The 18707-nt window shown below is 48.3% G+C and overlaps 1 protein-coding gene across 3 annotated transcripts in view; it reads left to right on the forward strand.

Moving 5' to 3' along the window:
* The window catches only part of LOC138746694 (bone morphogenetic protein receptor type-2-like), a 63393-nt gene that overhangs the window by 14413 nt on the left and 30273 nt on the right, over positions 1 to 18707 (forward strand). The window lies entirely within an intron of this gene.

An 18707-nucleotide genomic window follows, 5' to 3' on the forward strand; every position in this document is an offset into this window, starting at 1 on the left:
TTCCCGGTATAGTCTGACCCAGGGACATGGAGATAGTAAATGTGCATGATGCTCGCGGTGTAGTCTGGCCCAGGGATACGGGAACAGTGCACGATGCTCCCGATGTGGTCTGTTCCAGGGACACGGAAATGGGAGCTGTGTAGAGTGTTCCTGGTGTGGTCTGACCCAGGGACACAGAGACGTGAACTATGCATGGTGCTCCCAGTGTGGTCTGACCCAGTGATATGGAGACAGGAAATGTGTACGGTGTTCCCGATGTGGGCTGACCCAGAGATACGGAGACGGGAACCGTGAACGGTGTTCCCAGTGCGGTTTGACCCACGGATATGGAGACGGGAAATGTGCACGGTGCTCCCATTGCGGTCTGTCCAAGGAACACAGAGATGGGAACTGTGCACGGGGTACCCGGTATGGTCTTACCAAGGGATACGGAGACGGGAACTGTGCATGGTGCTCATGGTGTGGTCTGTCCCAGGGACATGGAGATAGAAATTGTCCGTGGTGCTCCCGATGTGGTCTGACCCAGGAATACGGAGATGGGAACTGTGCATGGTGCTCCCGGTGTGGTCTGACCCAGTGATACGGAGACAGGAAATGTGCACGGTGCTCCCGGTGTGGTCTGTCCAAGGGATACCGAGTCGGCAATTGTGCACGGTGCTCCTGGTATAGTCTGACCCAGAGACATGGAGATGGGAAATATGCACGGTGCGCCTGGTGTAGTATGGCCCAGGGATACGGGAACTGTGCATGGTGCTCCTGATGTGTTCTGACCCAGGGACATTGAGACGGGAACTGTGTTCGGTGGTCCCAGTGTGGTCTGTTCGTGGGACATGGAGATGTGAACTTCACATGATGGTCCTGTTGTAGTCTGACCCAGGGTTACAGAGGCACGAACTGTGCAAGGGGTTCCTTGTATGGTCTGACCCAGTGAGAGGGAGATGGGATCTGTGCATGGTGCTCCCGATGTAGTCTGGCCCAGGGATACGTGAAAAATGCAAGTTACAACCAGTGTGGTCAGACCCAGTGACATGGAAATGGGAACTGTACACGGTGCTCCCGGAGTGGTCTGACCCAGAGATACGGAGATGGGAACTGTGCACGGTGCTCCCGGTGTTGTCTGACTCAGGGTTAAGGAAACGGGAACTGTGCAGGGGTTCCCGGTGCGGTCTCACCCACGGATACGGAGCTGGGAAATGAGCACGGTGCTCCCATTGCAGTCTGTCCAAGGGAAACAAAGATGGGAACTGTGCATAGGGTTCCCAGTGTGGTCTGACCCAGGGATACGGAGATGGGAACTGTGCACTGTTCTCCCGGTGTGGTTTGACCCAGGCATATGAAGACTGGAAATGAACACGGGGTTCCAGGTGTGGTCTGACCCAGGGATACGGAGACGGGAACTGTAAACGGTGCTCCCGGTGTGGTCTGACCCAGGGATATGGAGATGGGAAATGTGCACAGTGGTCCCGGTGTGGACTAACCCATGGACATTTGGACGGGAAATGTGCACGGTGTTACAGGTGTGGTCTGAACCAGGGAGTTGAAGATGGGAACATTGCACGGGGTCAAGGTGTGGTCTGATCCAGCGATACGGACGCGGGAACTGTGTACGGGGTTCCCGGTGTGGTCTGACCAAGTGAGATGGAGATGGGATCTGTGCACGGTGCTCCCGATGTTGTCTGGCCCAGGGATACGTGAACAATGCAAGGTACAACCAGTGTGGTCAGACGCAGGGACATGGAAATGGCAACTGTACATGGTGCTCCTGGTGTGGTCTGTTTCAGGGATTTGTTGACAGGAACTGTGCACAGTGCACCCGGTGTGGTCTATCCCATGGATACAGAGACTGCTAATGTGCACGGTGCTCCCGGTGTGGTCTGACCCAGGGACATGGAGATGGGAAATGTGCACAGTGCTCCCAATGTGGTCTGACCCAGGGATATGGGTGTGGTCTGACCCAGGGATACGGAGACAGTAAGTGTGAATGGTCCTCACGGTGTGGTCTGTCCCAGGGACACGGAGACAGGTACTGTGCAGAGTATTCCCAGTGTGGTGGAACTGAGGGTCACGGAGAAGGGAACTATGCACGGGGTTCCCGGTATGGTCTGACCCAGTGAGATGGAGATGGGATCTGTGCATGGTGCTCCCGATGTAGTCTCTCACAGGGATATGTAGACAGGAACTGTTCACGGTGCTCCTGGTGTGGACTGTCCCAGGGACATGGAGAAGGGAATAGTGCACAGTGTACCCGGTGTGGTCTACCCCATGGACACTTGAACGGGAACTGTGTTCAGTGCTCCCGGTGTGGTCTGACCCAGGGGTATGTAGATGCAAACTCTACACGGGGTTCCCGGTGTGGTCTGAACCAGGCATATGGAGATAGGAACTGTACATGGGGTTTCTGGTGTGGTCTGACCCTGGGATGCAGAGACGGGAACTGTGTACGGTGCTCCCGGTGTGGTCTAACCCAGAGATACGGAGACGGGAACTGTGCCCCGGTTTCCCAGTATGGTCCAACTCAGGGATACTGAGACGGGAACTGTGCATGGCGTTCCCGGTGTGGTCTGACCCAAGGATATGGAGACGGGAAATGTGCACAGTGTTCCCGGTGTGGTCTGACCCAGGTATAATGAGACGGGAACTGTGCATGGTTCTCCCAGTGTGGTCTTTCCAAGTGATACGGAGTCGGGAACTGTGTACAGTGCTCCAAGTGTGGTCTGTCCCAGGAATACGGAGACTGGAACTGTGCACGAGGTTCCCGGTGTGGTCTGACCCATGGATACGGAGACGGGAAATGAGCACGGTGTTCCCAGTGTGGTGTAACCCAGGGACACGGAGATGGGAACTACGCATGGTGCCCCCTTTGTGGTCTATCCCAGGGATACGGAGTCGGGAACTGAGCACGGTGCTCCCGGTGTAGTCTGACCCAGGTACACAGAGACGGGAACTGTAAACGGTGTTGCCGGTGTGGTCTGACCCAGGGACACATAGACAGGAATGGTGCACGGTGTTCCCAGTGTGGTCTGTCCCAGGTATAATGAGACAGAAACTGTGCGTTGCTCGCGGTATGGTCTGTCTCAGGAATACGGAGATGGGAACTGTGCATGGGGTTCTCGGTGTGGTCTGACCCAGGGATACGGAGACGGGTACTATGCAGAGTATTCCCAGTGTGGTTGAACCGAGGGACACGGAGATGGGAACTATGCATGGTGCTCACGGTGTGGTCTGTCCTAGGGATACGGAGATGTGAACTGTGCTCGGGGTTCCAGGTGTGGTCGGACCCAGGGATACCGAGATGTGAACTGTGCACCATGCTCCCGGTGTGGTCTGATCCAGGGACACGGAGACGGAAATGTACACGAGGTTCCCAGTGTGGTCTGACCCAGGCTTACGGAGATGGGAAATGTACACGGGGTTCCAGATGTGGTCGGATCCAGGGATATGGAGACGGGAAATGTACACGGTGTTCCAGGTGTGGTCAGACCCAGGGATACGGAGATGTGAACTGTGCACCACGCTCGTGGTCTGAACCAGGGATACGAAGACGGGAACTGTACACTGGGTTCCTCGTATGGTCTGACCCAGTGACATGGAGATGGGATCTGTGCACGGTGCTCCTGGTGTAGTCTGGCCCAGGGGTACGCGAACAATGCAAGGTACAACCAGTGTGGTCAGACCCAGGGATATGGAAATGGGAACTGTACACGATGCTACTGGTGCGGTCTGACCCAGGGATACAGACATGGGAAATGTGCACGGTGCTCCCGGTGTGGTCTATCCCAGGGATTCAGAGACTGTAAATGTGCATGGTGCTCCCGGTGTGGTCTATCCCAGGGATTCAGAGACTGTAAATGTGCACGGTGCTCCCGGTGTGGTCTATCCCAGGGATTCAGAGACTGTAAATGTGCACGGTGCTCCCGGTGTGGTCTATCCCAGGGATTCAGAGACTGTAAATGTGCACGGTGCTCCCGGTGTGGTCTATCCCAGGGATTCAGAGACTGTAAATGTGCACGGTGCTCCCGGTGTGGTCTATCCCAGGGATTCAGAGACTGTAAATGTGCACAGTGGTCTGTCCAAGGGACACGGAGATGGGAACTGTGCACAGTTTTCCCAGTGTGGTGTAACCCACGGACACGGAGATGGGAATTATGCATGGTGCTCTCGTTATAACCATATACAGCACAGAACAGGCCAGTTTGGCCCTACTAGTCCATGCCGGAACAAATCCCCACCCTCCTAGTCCCACTGACCAGCACCTGGTCCATACCCCTCTAATCCTCTCCCGTCCATGTAATTATTCAGTCTTTCCTTAAATGTAAATAACGTCCTTGCTTCAACCACCTCTGCCGGAAGCTTATTCCACATCCCAACCACCCTTTGCGTGAAGAAATTTCCCCTCATGTTCCACTTATAATTTTCCCCCTGCAATCTCAAACCATGGCCTCTGGTTTGAATATCCCCCACTCTTAATTGAAAAAGCCTATCCACGTTGACTCTCTCTGTCCTTTTTAAAATATTGAACACCTCCATCAAATCCCCCCTCAATCTTCTATGCTCCAGAGAAAAAAGCCCCAGGCTTCTCAACCTTTCTCTGTAACTCAAACCCTGACATCCTGTCAACATTCTCGTGAACCTTCTCTGCACTTTCTCTATTTTGTTTATATCCTTCCTGTAATTCGGTGACCAAAACTGCACACAGTATTCCAGATTTGGCCTCACCACTGCATTGTACAATTTCATCATAACATCCCAACTCTTGAATTCAATACTCCGATTTATGAAGGCCAACATTCCAAATGCCTTCTTCACCACACCATCTACCTGAGTATCAGCCTTGAGGGTACTATTTACCACAACTCCTAAATCCCTTTGTTGCTCTGCACTCCTCAATTGTCTACCATTCAATGTATATGACCTATTTAGATTTGCCCTTCCAAAATGCAACACTTCACACTTATCCGTATTAAATTCCATCAGCCATTTCTCAGCCCACTCCTCTAGCTTTCCTATATCTCTTTTCCTATATCTCTATAATCTTCCTCACTGTCCACAATACCACCAATCTTTGTATCATCTGCAAACTTACTTATCCAATTTACCACCCCTTCTTCCAGATCATTAATATATATATTTTATATATATATATATATATATATATATCTTCTCTTTGGCTTGGCTTCGCGGATGAAGATTTATGGAGGGGGTAAAAGTTCACGTCAGCTGCAGGCTCGATTGTGGCTGACAAGTCCGATGCGGGACAGGCAGACACGGTTGCAGCGGTTGCAGGGGAAAATTGGTTGGTTGGGGTTGGGTGTTGGGTTTTTCCTCCTTTGCCTTTTGTCAGTGAGGTGGGCTCTGCGGTCTTCTTCAAAGGAGGTTGCTGCCCGCCGAACTGTGAGGCGCCAAGATGCACGGTTTGAGGCGATATCAGCCCACTGGCGGTGGTCAATGTGGCAGGCACCAAGAGATTTCTTTAGGCAGTCCTTGTACCTCTTCTTTGGTGCACCTCTGTCATGGTGGCCAGTGGAGAGCTCGCCATATAACACAATCTTGGGAAAGCGATGGTCCTCCATTCTGGAGACGTGACCCACCCAGCGCAGCTGGATCTTCAGCAGCGTGGACTCAATGCTGTCGGCCTCTGCCATCTCGAGTACTTCGATGTTAGGGATGAAGTCGCTCCAATGGATGTTGAGGATGGAGCGGAGACAACGCTGGTGGAAGCGTTCTAGGAGCTGTAGGTGATGCCGGTAGAGGACCCATGATTCGGAGCCGAACAGGAGTGTGGGAATGACAACGGCTCTGTATACGTTTATCTTTGTGAGGTTTTTCAGTTGGTTGTTTTTCCAGACTCTTTTGTGTAGTCTTCCAAAGGCGCTATTTGCCTTGGCGAGTCTGTTGTCTATCTCGTTGTCGATCCTTGCATCTGATGAAATGGTGCAGCCGAGATAGGTAAACTGGTTGACCGTTTTGAGTTTTGTGTGCCCGATGGAGATGTGGGGGGGCTGGTAGTCATGGTGGGGAGCTGGCTGATTGAGGATCTCCGTTTTCTTCAGGCTGACTTCCAGGCCAAACATTTTGGCAGTTTCTGCAAAACAGGACATCAAGCGCTGAAGAGCTGGTTCTGAATGGGCAACTAAAGCGGCATCGTCTGCAAAGAGTAGTTCACGGACAAGTTTCTCTTGTGTCTTGGTGTGAGCTTGCAGGCGCCTCAGATTGAAGAGACTGCCATCCGTGCGGTACCGGATGTAAACAGCGTCTTCATTGTTGAGGTCTTTCATGGCTTGGTTCAGCATCATGCTGAAGAAGATTGAAAAGAGGGTTGGTGCGAGAACACAGCCTTGCTTCACGCCATTGTTAATGGAGAAGGGTTCAGAGAGCTCATTGCTGTATCTGACCCGACCTTGTTGGTTTTCGTGCAGTTGGATAACCATGTTGAGGAACTTTGGGGGGCATCCGATGTGCTCTAGTATTTGCCAAAGCCCTTTCCTGCTCACGGTGTCGAAGGCTTTGGTGAGGTCAACAAAGGTGATGTAGAGTCCTTTGTTTTGTTCTCTGCACTTTTCTTGGAGCTGTCTGAGGGCAAAGACCATGTCAGTAGTTCCTCTGTTTGCGCGAAAGCCGCACTGTGATTCTGGGAGAATATTCTCGGCGACACTAGGTATTATTCTATTTAGGAGAATCCTAGCGAAGATTTTGCCTGCAATGGAGAGCAGCATGATTCCCCTGTAGTTTGAGCAGTCCGATTTCTCGCCTTTGTTTTTGTACAGGGTGATGATGATGGCATCACGAAGGTCCTGAGGCAGTTTTCCTTGGTCCCAACAAAGCTTGAAAACCTCATGCAGTTTGACATGCAGAGTTTTGCCGCCAGCCTTCCAGACCTCTGGGGGGATTCCATCCATACCTGCTGCTTTGCCACTTTTCAGTTGTTCAATTGCCTTATATGTCTCATCCTGGGTGAGGACCTTAGGGGCTGTTGAGGGAGCTGGAGCAGGGCGGAATCTTGGACTGAGCGGTTGACACTGAAAAGAGATTGGAAGTGTTCTGACCATCGGTTGAGGATGGAGATCTTGTCGCTGAGGAAGACTTTGCCGTCTGAGCTGCGCAGCGGGCTTTGGACTTGGGGTGAGGGGCCGTACACAGCCTTTAGAGCCTCGTAGAAACCCCTGAAGTTGCCAATGTCCGCGCTGAGCTGGGTTCGCTTGGCGAGGCTAGTCCACCACTCATTTTGGATCTCCCGGAGTTTGCGCTGAAGATGGCTGCATGCGCGACAGAAGGCTTGTTTCTTCTCTGGACAGGATGGCTTTGTAAGGTGAGCCTGGTGGGCAGCTTGCTTCTTTGCCAGCAGCTCCTGGATTTCCTGGCTGTTATCGTTGAACCAGTCCTTGTTTTTCCTGGAGGAGAAGCCCAGTACCTCTTCAGTGGATTGCAGTATGGTAGTCTTCAGCTGATCCCAGAGGGTTTCAGGGGACGAGTCCGTGAGGCGGATTGCATCGTCGAGCTTTGCTTTGAGGTTTGCCTGGAAGTTTCCTCTCACATCATCTGACTGCAGGTTTCCAACATTGAACCTCTTTCTGGGGGCTCCACTGTTCCTGGGGTTTGGCTTGAAGTGAAGGTTGAGCTTGCAGCGAACCAGCTGGTGGTCAGTGTGACATTCCGCGCTGGGCATGACCCTGGTGTGGAGCACATCTCGTTTGTCTCTTTCTCGCACCAGGACGTAGTCCAGGAGGTGCCAGTGTTTGGATCGGGGATGCATCCAGGTAGTCTTAAGGCTGTCCCTCTCCTGAAAAAGGGTGTTAGTCATGACAAGCCGCTGTTTTGCGCAAAGCTCCAACAGGAAGCCCCCGTTGTCGTTGCACTTGCCGACGCCATGCTTGCCCAGGATTCCTGGGCAGGTTTCTGAGTCTTTGCCGACGCGAGCGTTGAAGTCGCCAAGGATGACAACCTTGTCGGCTGTAGGGGTGCGTTGAATGAGGTTGCGCAGGTCAGTGTAGAACTTGTCCTTTTCTGCTGGTTCCGCCTGGAGGGTTGGAGCATAGACACTGATGAGGGTGATGCGACGCTTGTTTTGAAGGGGGAGTCGCATGGACATGATCCGGTCCGAGTGGCCTGTCGGGAGGTTTTCGAGTTTGGAGGCAATGGAGTTCTTGACCACGAAGCCTACACCAGATAGGCGTCGTTCATCCAAAGGCTTGCCAGACCAGTAGAGTGTGTAGCCTGCGCCACGTTCTTGGAGGCTGCCTACATCTGCCAGGCGGACTTCACTGAGAGCGGCTATGTAGATGTCAAGTCTGAGGAGTTCATGTGCAATGAAGGCAGACCGACGTTCAGGTCGGTGGCTGTCAGCCTTGTCTAGCATGGTTCTGATGTTCCAGCATGCTAGCTTGAGTTTGTGAGCATCTTTTGAGGGGGAGGACGTGGACCTGTCCTCGGGCCTGCGCAAAGGAGCTTTTAGGTGGAGTGCAGTGTGCGCAGTACTGGCCCCACCCTTTACACCCATGGTTCGTGTGCCATGGCCAAGCAAGCTGGGACGTGGCAGCGAGGTCCTTGGGTCGTAGGTTTTATATCGGAGTGGCCTTCTCCTACGCAGTTTTCTTACCCGGGCTGGAGGGTTTGCCTCCCCTCCTAGGTCGGCCCATACTGCCCGGACTAAATATATATAATATATAATATACATATAAATATATAAATATATCTATATATATATATATATATATAGATATATTTTAACTTCCCTCACATTGATTGGGATACCCATACAGTTAGAGGGCTGGATGGGCTAGAGTTTGTTAAATGTGTTCAAGATTGTTTTCTGAATCAATTAGTAGAAGAACCGACTCGGGGCAGTGTAATACTGGATCTCCTGTTAGGGAATGAGCTAGGTCAGGTATCAGACATTAATGTTGGAGATCCAATTGGGTCTAGTGATCATAATTCTGTTAGTTTTAAGGTAGTTTTAGGGAGGAGCAAGGAGGGGCCTAAAGTTGAGGTTCTGGATTGTAGAAGAGCACATTTCAAAAGAATAAGAAGGGATTTGGGGAGTATTGAGTGGGACAGGATATTTTCAGGTGAGGGTGTAAATGAGAAATGGAGGATATTCAAAAAAAAAATTTTGAGAGTACAGAGTAGTTATGTCCCAGTGAGGATCAAAGGAAAGGCTGGAAGTCATAGGGAGGCTTGGTTTTCGAGGAATATTGGAAATTTGGTTAGGAGAAAAAGGGAGGTGTACAAGAGGTATAAAGAACAGAGAGCTGACAATTTGAAGGAGGACTACAAGGAGTGTAGAAGGAATCTTAAGAAAGAAATTAGAAAGGCCAAAAAAAGGCACGAAGAGGCTTTGGCAGACAGAGTAAAAATAAATCCAAAGGGTTTCTATAAGTACATTAAAAGTAAAAGATTAATGAGGGATAAAATTGGACCCCTTGTAGATAGTGAGGGTAGGCTGAGGAAATGGGGGAAATTTTGAATGATTTCTTTGCCTCGGTATTCACTAGGGAAAAAAATATTGAACCAGTTGAGGTAAAGAAAAATAGTGGGGAGGTAATGAAGCATATAAGGATAACCGAGGAGGTAGTGATGGCTGTGTTGAAAAAGATAAAGGTGGATAAATCTCTGGGACCGGACAAAATATTCCCAAGGACACTCAGGGAGGCTTGTGGACAGGTGGTGGGGCCATTAACAGAGATATTTAGGATGTCACTGGCCACGGGGGTAGTGCCAAAGGATTGGAGGGTGGTGCATGTGGTTCTGCTGTTTAAGAAAGGGTCTAAATGTAAATCTGGGAATTATAGGCCCGTGAGTCTGACATCTTTGGTGGGCAAGTTGATGGAAAGTGTTCTGAAGGATGGCATTTACAAATATTTGGAGGTACAGGGTTTGCTAGGGAGTAATCAGCATGGTTTTGTCAGGGGTAGATCATGCTTGACAAACCTGATTGAGTTTTTCGAGGGGGTTACAAAAAAGGTTGATGAATGGAAAGCTGTGGATGTTGTCTATTTAGACTTTAGTAAAGCTTTTGACAAAGTTCCCCACAGGAGGTTAGGAAAAAAGGTGGAGGCATTAGGTATAAATGAGGAGGTAGTGAAATGGATTCAGCAATGGTTTGATGGGAGCTGTCAGAGTGTAGTGGTAGAAAATTGTTTGTCCAATTGGAGGCCAGTGACTAGTGGAGTTCCTTAGGGATCGGTCCTCGGTCCACTATTGTTTGTTATATATATTAACGATCTGGAAGTAGGGGTGGAGAATTGGATAAGCAAATTTGCGGATGATACAAAGATTGGTGGTGTTGTGGACAGTGAGGAAGATTACCGTAGATTAAAAGGTGATTTCGGAAGGCTGGAGGTGTGGGCTGAGAAATGGCTGATGGAATTTAATACAGATAAGTGTAAGGTGTTACATTTTGGAAAGGCAAATCTAAATAGGTCATATCCATTAAATGGTAGGCTATTGAGAGGTGCAGAGCAACAAAGGGATTTAGGAGTTGTGGTAAATAGTACCCTCAAGGCTGATACTCAGGTAGATGGTGTGGTGAAGAAGGCATTTGGAATGTTGGCCTTCATAAATCGGAGTATTGAATTCAAGAGTAGGGATGTTATGATGAAATTGTACAAGGCATTGGTGAGGCCAAATTTGGAGTACTGTGTACAGTTTTGGTCACCAAATTATAGGAAAGATATAAACAAAATAGAGAGAGTGCAGAGAAGGTTCATGAGAATGTTGACAGGATTTCAAGGTTTGAGTGACAGGGAAAGGTTGTGCAGACTGGGGCTTTTTTCTCTGGAGCGTAGAAAATTGAGAGGGGACTTGATAGAGATGTTTAAGATTTTAAAAGGGACAGAGTAAACATGGATAGGCTTTTTCAATTAAGAGTGGGGGAGATTCAAACTAGAGGGCATGGTTTAAGATTGAAGGGGGAAAATTATAAGGGGAACATGAGGGGAAATTTCTTTACGCAAAGGGTGGTGGGGATGTGGAATGAGCTTCCGACAGACGTGGTCGAGGCGGGATCATTGGTTACATTTAAGGAAAGACTAGATAGTTACATGAATAGGAGAGGACTGGAGGGGTATGGACCGGGTGCTGGTCAGTGGGACTAGGAGGGTGGGGATTTGTTATGGCATGGACTAGTAGGGCCGAACTGGCCTGTTCTGTGCTGTAAGTGGTTATATGGTTATATGGTTTATATAACAAACAATAGTGGATCCAGGAGCGATCCCTGAGGAACTCCACTAGTCACCGGCCTCCAATTTAACAAACAATTTTCTACCAGTACTCTCTGACACCTCCCATTCAACCATTGCTGAATCCATTTCACTACCTCCTTATTTATACCTAATGACTCCACCTTTTTTCCTAACCTCCTGTGGGGAACGTTGTCAAAAGCTTTACTAAAGTCTAAATAGACAACATCCACAGCCTTCCCTTCATCAATCTTTTTTGTAACCCCCTCGAAAAACTCTATAAGGTTTGTTATGCATGATCTACCCCTGACAAAACCATGCTGAATACTACCTATCAATCCCTGTTCTTCCAAATATTTGTAAATGCCATCCCTCAGAACACTTTCCATCAACTTACCCACCACAGACGTCAGACTCACAGGTCTATAATTTTCAGGCTTACATTTGGACCCTTTCTTAAACAGCGGAACAACATGAGCCACCCTCCAATCCTCTGGCACTACCCCATGACCAGTGACATCCTAAATATCTCTGTTAATGGCCCCACTATCTGTACACTAGTCTCCCTGAGTGTCCTTGGGAATACATTGTCCGGACCTGGAGATTTGTCCACCTTTATCTTTTTTAACACTGCCATCACTACCTCCTCAGTTATCCTTATATGATTCATGACCTCCCCAATATTTTTCTTTATTTCAACTGGTACAATATTTTTTTCCCTAGTGAATACCGAGGCAAAGAATTCATTCAAAATTTCCCCCATTTCCTCTGACTTCTCACTCAGCCTACCCTCCCTATCTACAAGGGGTCCAATTTTATCCCTCACTAATCTTTTACTTTTAATGTACCTATAGAAACCCTTTGGATTTATTCTTACTCTGTCTGCCAAAGCCTCTTCGTGCCTCTTTTTGGCCTTTCTAATTTCTTTCTTAAGATTTTTTCTACACTCCTTGTAGTCCTCTTTCAATTTCTCAGCACCCTGCTGTTAATACCTCTTTCTCCTAACCAAATTTCTAATATTCCTCGAAAACCAAGGCTCCCTATGACTTCCAGCCTTTCCTTTGATCCTCACTGGGACATATCTACTCTCTACTCTCAAAATTTCTTCTTTGAATATTCTCCATTTTTCATTTACATCCTTTCCTGAAAAAATCATGTCCCACTCAATACTTCCCAAAGCCAAAATTTGCTTTTCTCCAATCCAGAACCTCAACTTTAGGCCCTTCTTTGCTCTTCCCTAAAACTACCCTAAAACTAATAGAGTTGTGATCACAAGACCCAATTTGTTCTCCAACATTAACCTCAGACACCTGACCTATCTCGTTCCCTAACAGGAGATCCAGTATTACACCGTCCCAAGTCGGTTCCTCTATGTATTGATTAAGAAAACTATCTTGCACACATTTGACAAACTCTAGCCCATTCAGCCCTCTTATTGTATGGGTATCCCAATCAATGTGAGGGAAGTTAAAATCTCCCATGATCACTACCTTATGTTTATTACACATATATGCTATCTCCTTATAAATTTGTTCTTCCAACTTTCTTGGCCCATTTGGTGGTCTATAATACACTCCTATTAGTACCCTCATGCCTCTTCCACCCCTCAATTCCACCCAAACAGCCTCACTGGATGATCCCTCCAAACAATTCTGCCACCTCACGGCAGTAATGTCTTCCTTAACAAGCAGAGCAAGTCCTCCCCCTTTTTTACCCCATGTTCTATCACATCTAAAACATTTGTATTCTGGAATATTTAGTTGCCAGTCCTGACCCTCCTCTAACCAGGTCTCACTAATTGCCACAACATCATGATTCCAAATGCCAATCCATGCTCTAAGCTCATCTACCTTGTTCACTATGCTTCTTGCATTAAAGTACACGCATTTCACATATATTCCCTATTCTACCTTTTACCTTAACCTCCATCCTTCCTTTATTACCTTTATCATTCTTAACTAGGTGGCCATGCACCCTAGACACTGTTCACAAACTCTGCTCCCCACTGTCTTGGGTAAACTTATACCTCTCATTTTGTTCATTTTAGATTGGTCACAGTGTTTGAGCTACCAAAAGAAAATAGACACACACACTGAGAGCAGTTCAGTTTATACAAATGTTTATTACTAATTCAAAAGCTGATTTCACACTACAATATGCAAGCCCTTCCCAACTATACTTATCAACGCTTGGACTGGTCCCAACTGCCGAAGCGAGGCAACGACTGCACACTTGTAGTAGGTTGTCAGGGTGCTGGTAGCAGCTTCTCCACCTCCCCCGACCGGGACGTTGCTTGGACTCTGGCTGTTCTTCCTTCTTGACAAGGGGTGTTCCCACCCCTCGGAGAATCTAAACTTCAGCAGCAGGACCACAGGCTTATATACCCCAAAAACAATTAATCATGCGCCTACTCCTTCTAATATTTGTCAGTCAAAATCAAAACTGAACATTACATTCTACAATTTAGAAGATTAATTATTATGGAACCAGGATGTTATAATTTCCTGGTTTATCTCGTAGATACAAAGACTTATTAAAACTTCTCGAGCAAGACAGGTTGTGACCAATTCGTCAATTTCAGAGTGTTGCATTTGACAACTGCTTTCCCTGGGCCTCACAGTGGAATTCCATTTCAAAGTGTATCTTCAGATAAGTCCCCATGGCTGAGTTTAATTACATCTGCTAGTTCTGAAAGTAAGGTGACCTGCGTGTGGACCCAGTGTCGTCAGTTCCACATAAGCAAAAAGCATCTGGGTACATGGTTTTAATCCTCCATTACATCCCACCCCTTGGTCACAATCTGTCATTTGCGAGGCCTAACCAGTATTTGAGTACAGAGGGAGCGAAAAAAGAGAAATCAAAACAACAATTACAAAGATAAGCAATGACGCGAGCAACCAACGGAGGATAGTGTGGCCCACCCCCCCAAATGTAGCAGTTAGCCATGAGAAAGGATTCCAACCAAGGCTCAAATTATCCTTGTTGGCCACAATACCCAGGTACTGGAGCTCACGAACAGATTTTGAAACATGCTGAACAATAACATATTTATATAAGCTGCACTTGAGGCTGGTGACCGAGGACTTCCTTGGTGTAATGCATCGGACCGTGTTTCCCACGGGTAACTCCCTTGGAACGTCCTCGACATTACAAATCCAATTGCTGGCTTCAAAGCAGCTGTTAAGCCAGATCACCAGGAGTGTAAAATGGAGAACCTGGAACAAAGAAGCCTGACACATGTCACTCATGATACCATAAGCGTTCAGTGTTTAAACAGACTAAATCATCCTGTCCCTCAATAGCTACCCAGTGAGTGTTACCCTGGGCTGGTGTCACTATTTCCCCTTTTACAGGAGGGCCACTACCTGGTGGTGCCACCCATATCTTTTGTCCAACATTCTCTAGTTCGGGGATGGGGGGCAATGACTGTTTTTCCTCTGGAATAGGCTGTAATTCAGGAGCGTGAAGAAGTCGGTGGAAAGGTGTACCTCCTTTTAAAGGGCGATGATTCAAATTGTCGACTGCCTGCTGCAGCACATGGCACCATCCCTTCTGGGTCCCCAGTGATGTTTCCAAACGAATTTGTTCCTTCAGTAAGCCGTTCATTTGTTCAACTAACCCGGCAGCCTGCGGGTAATAAGGAATATGGTGGATCCATAAAATACCGTTGTCATTTGCCCAATCACAGATTGCTTTCCTGGAGAAGTGCGAGCCATTATCAGAGTGAATCTCCTCTGGAACATCATAACGATAAATCAAATGGTTTAGTCCTTGGATAGTGCTAGCTTGGTCAGCCGTCTTGGTGGGAAAAGTAAAAACCAGGCCCGAAAAGGTGTCAACCATTACTAGGATATAATATTTACCCATACAGTCTAGCATGGGGCCTATGTAATCAATTTGCCAGACCGCAGCTGAGTGAGCACCCCATTTTATTCGGCCATGTGGACCAGGTGGAATGGTATGGAACTTCACAAGCTGACATTCTGGGCATGTACGTACGACCATGCGGACATCATCCTGATGGACGGATAAAGCATGTGTACGGGACCACATAGCTGATCCCTTCTCCCCCAAATGACCACTCTGTTCATGTGCCCATCGAGCCAGGGGGACGGTATCAGCACAGCTGATAGTGGCAAGCTGATCTGCTACTGCATTATGTTGAGCCATGTTAGTCGCCATATTGGTATGGGCATCAACGTGATAAACGGTTATCTCACGATGGTGGGAAGCATCCCACAACAGCTGCCACAACTCTTTGCCCCATACTGGGCGGTCATGTATCATCCAGTTGTTCTTTTGCAAATCAGGCATCCATACCACAAGTCCATTAGCCAAAGCCCAGGAATCAGTAAACAGGCGAAGAGGGTGATCATGGGGATCTAGTGGTAAAGTGACTGCCTTCAACTCAGCATACTGACTGGAGCCACCATCCCCCTCCTCCGATAAGTGAGTTCCTGACCTGGGATGGTAAGCCACCTGTTCGTGTACGCGGCCCACCCCTTCAGGCCCTCTGGTCGCATGACTCTGAATATACCACTTCCATTTAACAATAGAAGACTGCTGAGCCCGCCCGATCTTTAGATTAGCATCATTAGCCAGGACCCAATTCATTATAGGAAGTGCAGGTCGCAATTGAACATCTGCATCACCTGTCATTCTTTCAGTCTCTAGCAGGGCCCAGTAACAGGCTAGTAACTGTTGTTCAAAAACAGAATAACGAGTGGCAGCCTCGGGCATGGTACGTGACCAGAATCCCAGTGGGACTCGGCGACCCTCTTGTTTCTGCCAGAGGCTCCAGGAGGCCACATCATCAATATAATGGTGAATTGAGAGGGAAGGCGATACTGGAAGGTGGATGAAGGTATACTGGCGCCCCTTCCAGGTAAAGGCGAACTGATCCTGTGAATCCTCAGCTATAAGAATACTGAAGAAGGCGTTAGCGAGATCAATGACAGCATACCATGTTCCTGAGTTCCCAGTAGCAATGTTTTCAATAAGGGTGACAATGTCCGGAACTGCTGAAGCAAGTGGTGGGGCATGTTTGTTCAAAAAACGATAATCAACTGTCATTCTCCAGGAGCCATCTGGCTTCTGGACCGGCCAAACAGGGCTATTAAAGGGCGACGTTGCGGGCCTCACTACCCCTTCTTCTTGCAGAGCATCGATGGTGGCAGTAATCTCTTCCTGCCCCCCAGGGAGACGATATTGTGGAATGCACACTGGTTTCATGGGGGCTGGCACCATCACAGGATCCCACTTAACCTGACCCACTACTAGTTTTTTTGTAATAGTTCGAATTCCAAATTCAAATCCCCCTTGGCTAGTATTAAGGGCCATACCGGCCAACATATTAATACCCAGGATACACTCGTCAGTAGCAGCCACCAGGGCATGTAACCAGACAGGGGAAGGGCTATCACCCACCATGGCACAGACTTTTATTTCCTTTGCCAGGGTGACCACTCCTCCCAACCCCTCTATTTGAAAGGCCGGTCTAGTCCAGAGGTCGGGATTACCAGGAATCACCGAGTGCTCTGCACCGGTGTCGACCAAAGCCAAGTATTGGCGATCATTACCCCCACCCCAGTGGATTGTTAACGGTATGTAGGGCCGCGGATCCCCGTGTGTGCGCCGTGTCTCGATGGAGTAGACACGGGAATCCTGCCCACACCTTGAGGCTTCAGAAGGGTTCGGGGGCTTCCAGGACCACATGCTATTGTTATCTTTAAGAGCCTGTTTAACCCATTGTTTTACCTCATCATGAGTAACTGGAGCAGGAGAAGCCAGCTCGATAGAAGCAGCAGTGGGAGCAGAAAGCACAGCTGGGCCAGGAGGACTCAGCAGCTGGGGATGATGTTCCCCTGCTTTTTGCCTAAATCGATCTCCAATGGCAGCCAGCTCTTTTACAGAGAAATCACGGATCATTGACTCCTTCCGACCCCTGTTCCCACTTTGACTCACAGGGTCCTCCACCCAGTCTAGGGGAGGAGGTGGAGGCCATCCAACAGAGGGAGTAGGCCATAGAGCATAAGCAGGGGTTTGGGTATTTTCCCCTGGGTCCACATGGGAAACCGGGGTATCTATCCCTTCCATCTCTACCCTTACATCATCCCCCCTTCTGTCTGTTTGGGAAATCTGCTGCCTTATAGGGCGGGCGTGAACAGCAGATGGAGAGGGTAGTATGTTAGACACATGCTGAGCAGTATCTGCATTATTACCATTGTCATTCCAGATATTCCCATCCCAATCCTCAATTACATCAGGATCGTTACCATTCCTTATCATGGCATGAATACGATATGGATCGGGTTCTACTCCATGCCTTTCCTTATCTGCACAGAGCTGCTGCCGGAGTTTAATATTACGGCAAATCATTTGGACATGCTTATCTTCCCATTCTTTGGCTCTGTCCTGACTGGTGCGAACAATCTCGCTCATCATGGAACAGCATTGTCGCAGGACTTCTAGCTCCTCCTCTAATTGCTTTCTTTTGCACTGAGATTCTACTTCTCTTTGAATTAATTCTGCTTCACGCTGAACGGAGTGGCGTAATGCTGTGGCCAGCAACCAAAAACCATTCGTCAGCGTTCCCTTTTTATCAGGAAATTTACTTTCTCGAAGGAGAGTGGCAACCCGCTCTCCCAGAGGTGCACTTGATGAGTCTAACTTCTCATCCCAACTAATGGGTGGTCCCAACAAAGACAGGGTATTGGCCAACATGCCAAACCCATCGTCTTTGGAAGTCCATCCAGGAATCAAGAACTGCTCAGGGCTCACCTCTTTCTTTCGGCGAAACATCTTGAGACCAACCCTGCTCGCTGCGCCAATTGTCTTGGGTAAACTTATACCTCTCATTTTGTTCATTTTAGATTGGTCACAGTGTTTGAGCTACCAAAAGAAAATAGACACACACACTGAGAGCAGTTCAGTTTATACAAATGTTTATTACTAATTCAAAAGCTGATTTCACACTACAATATGCAAGCCCTTCCCAACTATACTTATCAACGCTTGGACTGGTCCCAACTGCCGAAGCGAGGCAACGACTGCACACTTGTAGTAGGTTGTCAGGGTGCTGGTAGCAGCTTCTCCACCTCCCCCGACCGGGACGTTGCTTGGACTCTGGCTGTTCTTCCTTCTTGACAAGGGGTGTTCCCACCCCTCGGAGAATCTAAACTTCAGCAGCAGGACCACAGGCTTATATACCCCAAAAACAATTAATCATGCGCCTACTCCTTCTAATATTTGTCAGTCAAAATCAAAACTGAACATTACATTCTACAATTTAGAAGATTAATTATTATGGAACCAGGATGTTATAATTTCCTGGTTTATCTCGTAGATACAAAGACTTATTAAAACTTCTCGAGCAAGACAGGTTGTGACCAATTCGTCAATTTCAGAGTGTTGCATTTGACAACTGCTTTCCCTGGGCCTCACAGTGGAATTCCATTTCAAAGTGTATCTTCAGATAAGTCCCCATGGCTGAGTTTAATTACATCTGCTAGTTCTGAAAGTAAGGTGACCTGC

This window comes from Narcine bancroftii, chromosome 12, assembly GCF_036971445.1.
Source record: "Narcine bancroftii isolate sNarBan1 chromosome 12, sNarBan1.hap1, whole genome shotgun sequence".
NCBI classification, from domain to species: domain Eukaryota; kingdom Metazoa; phylum Chordata; class Chondrichthyes; order Torpediniformes; family Narcinidae; genus Narcine; species Narcine bancroftii.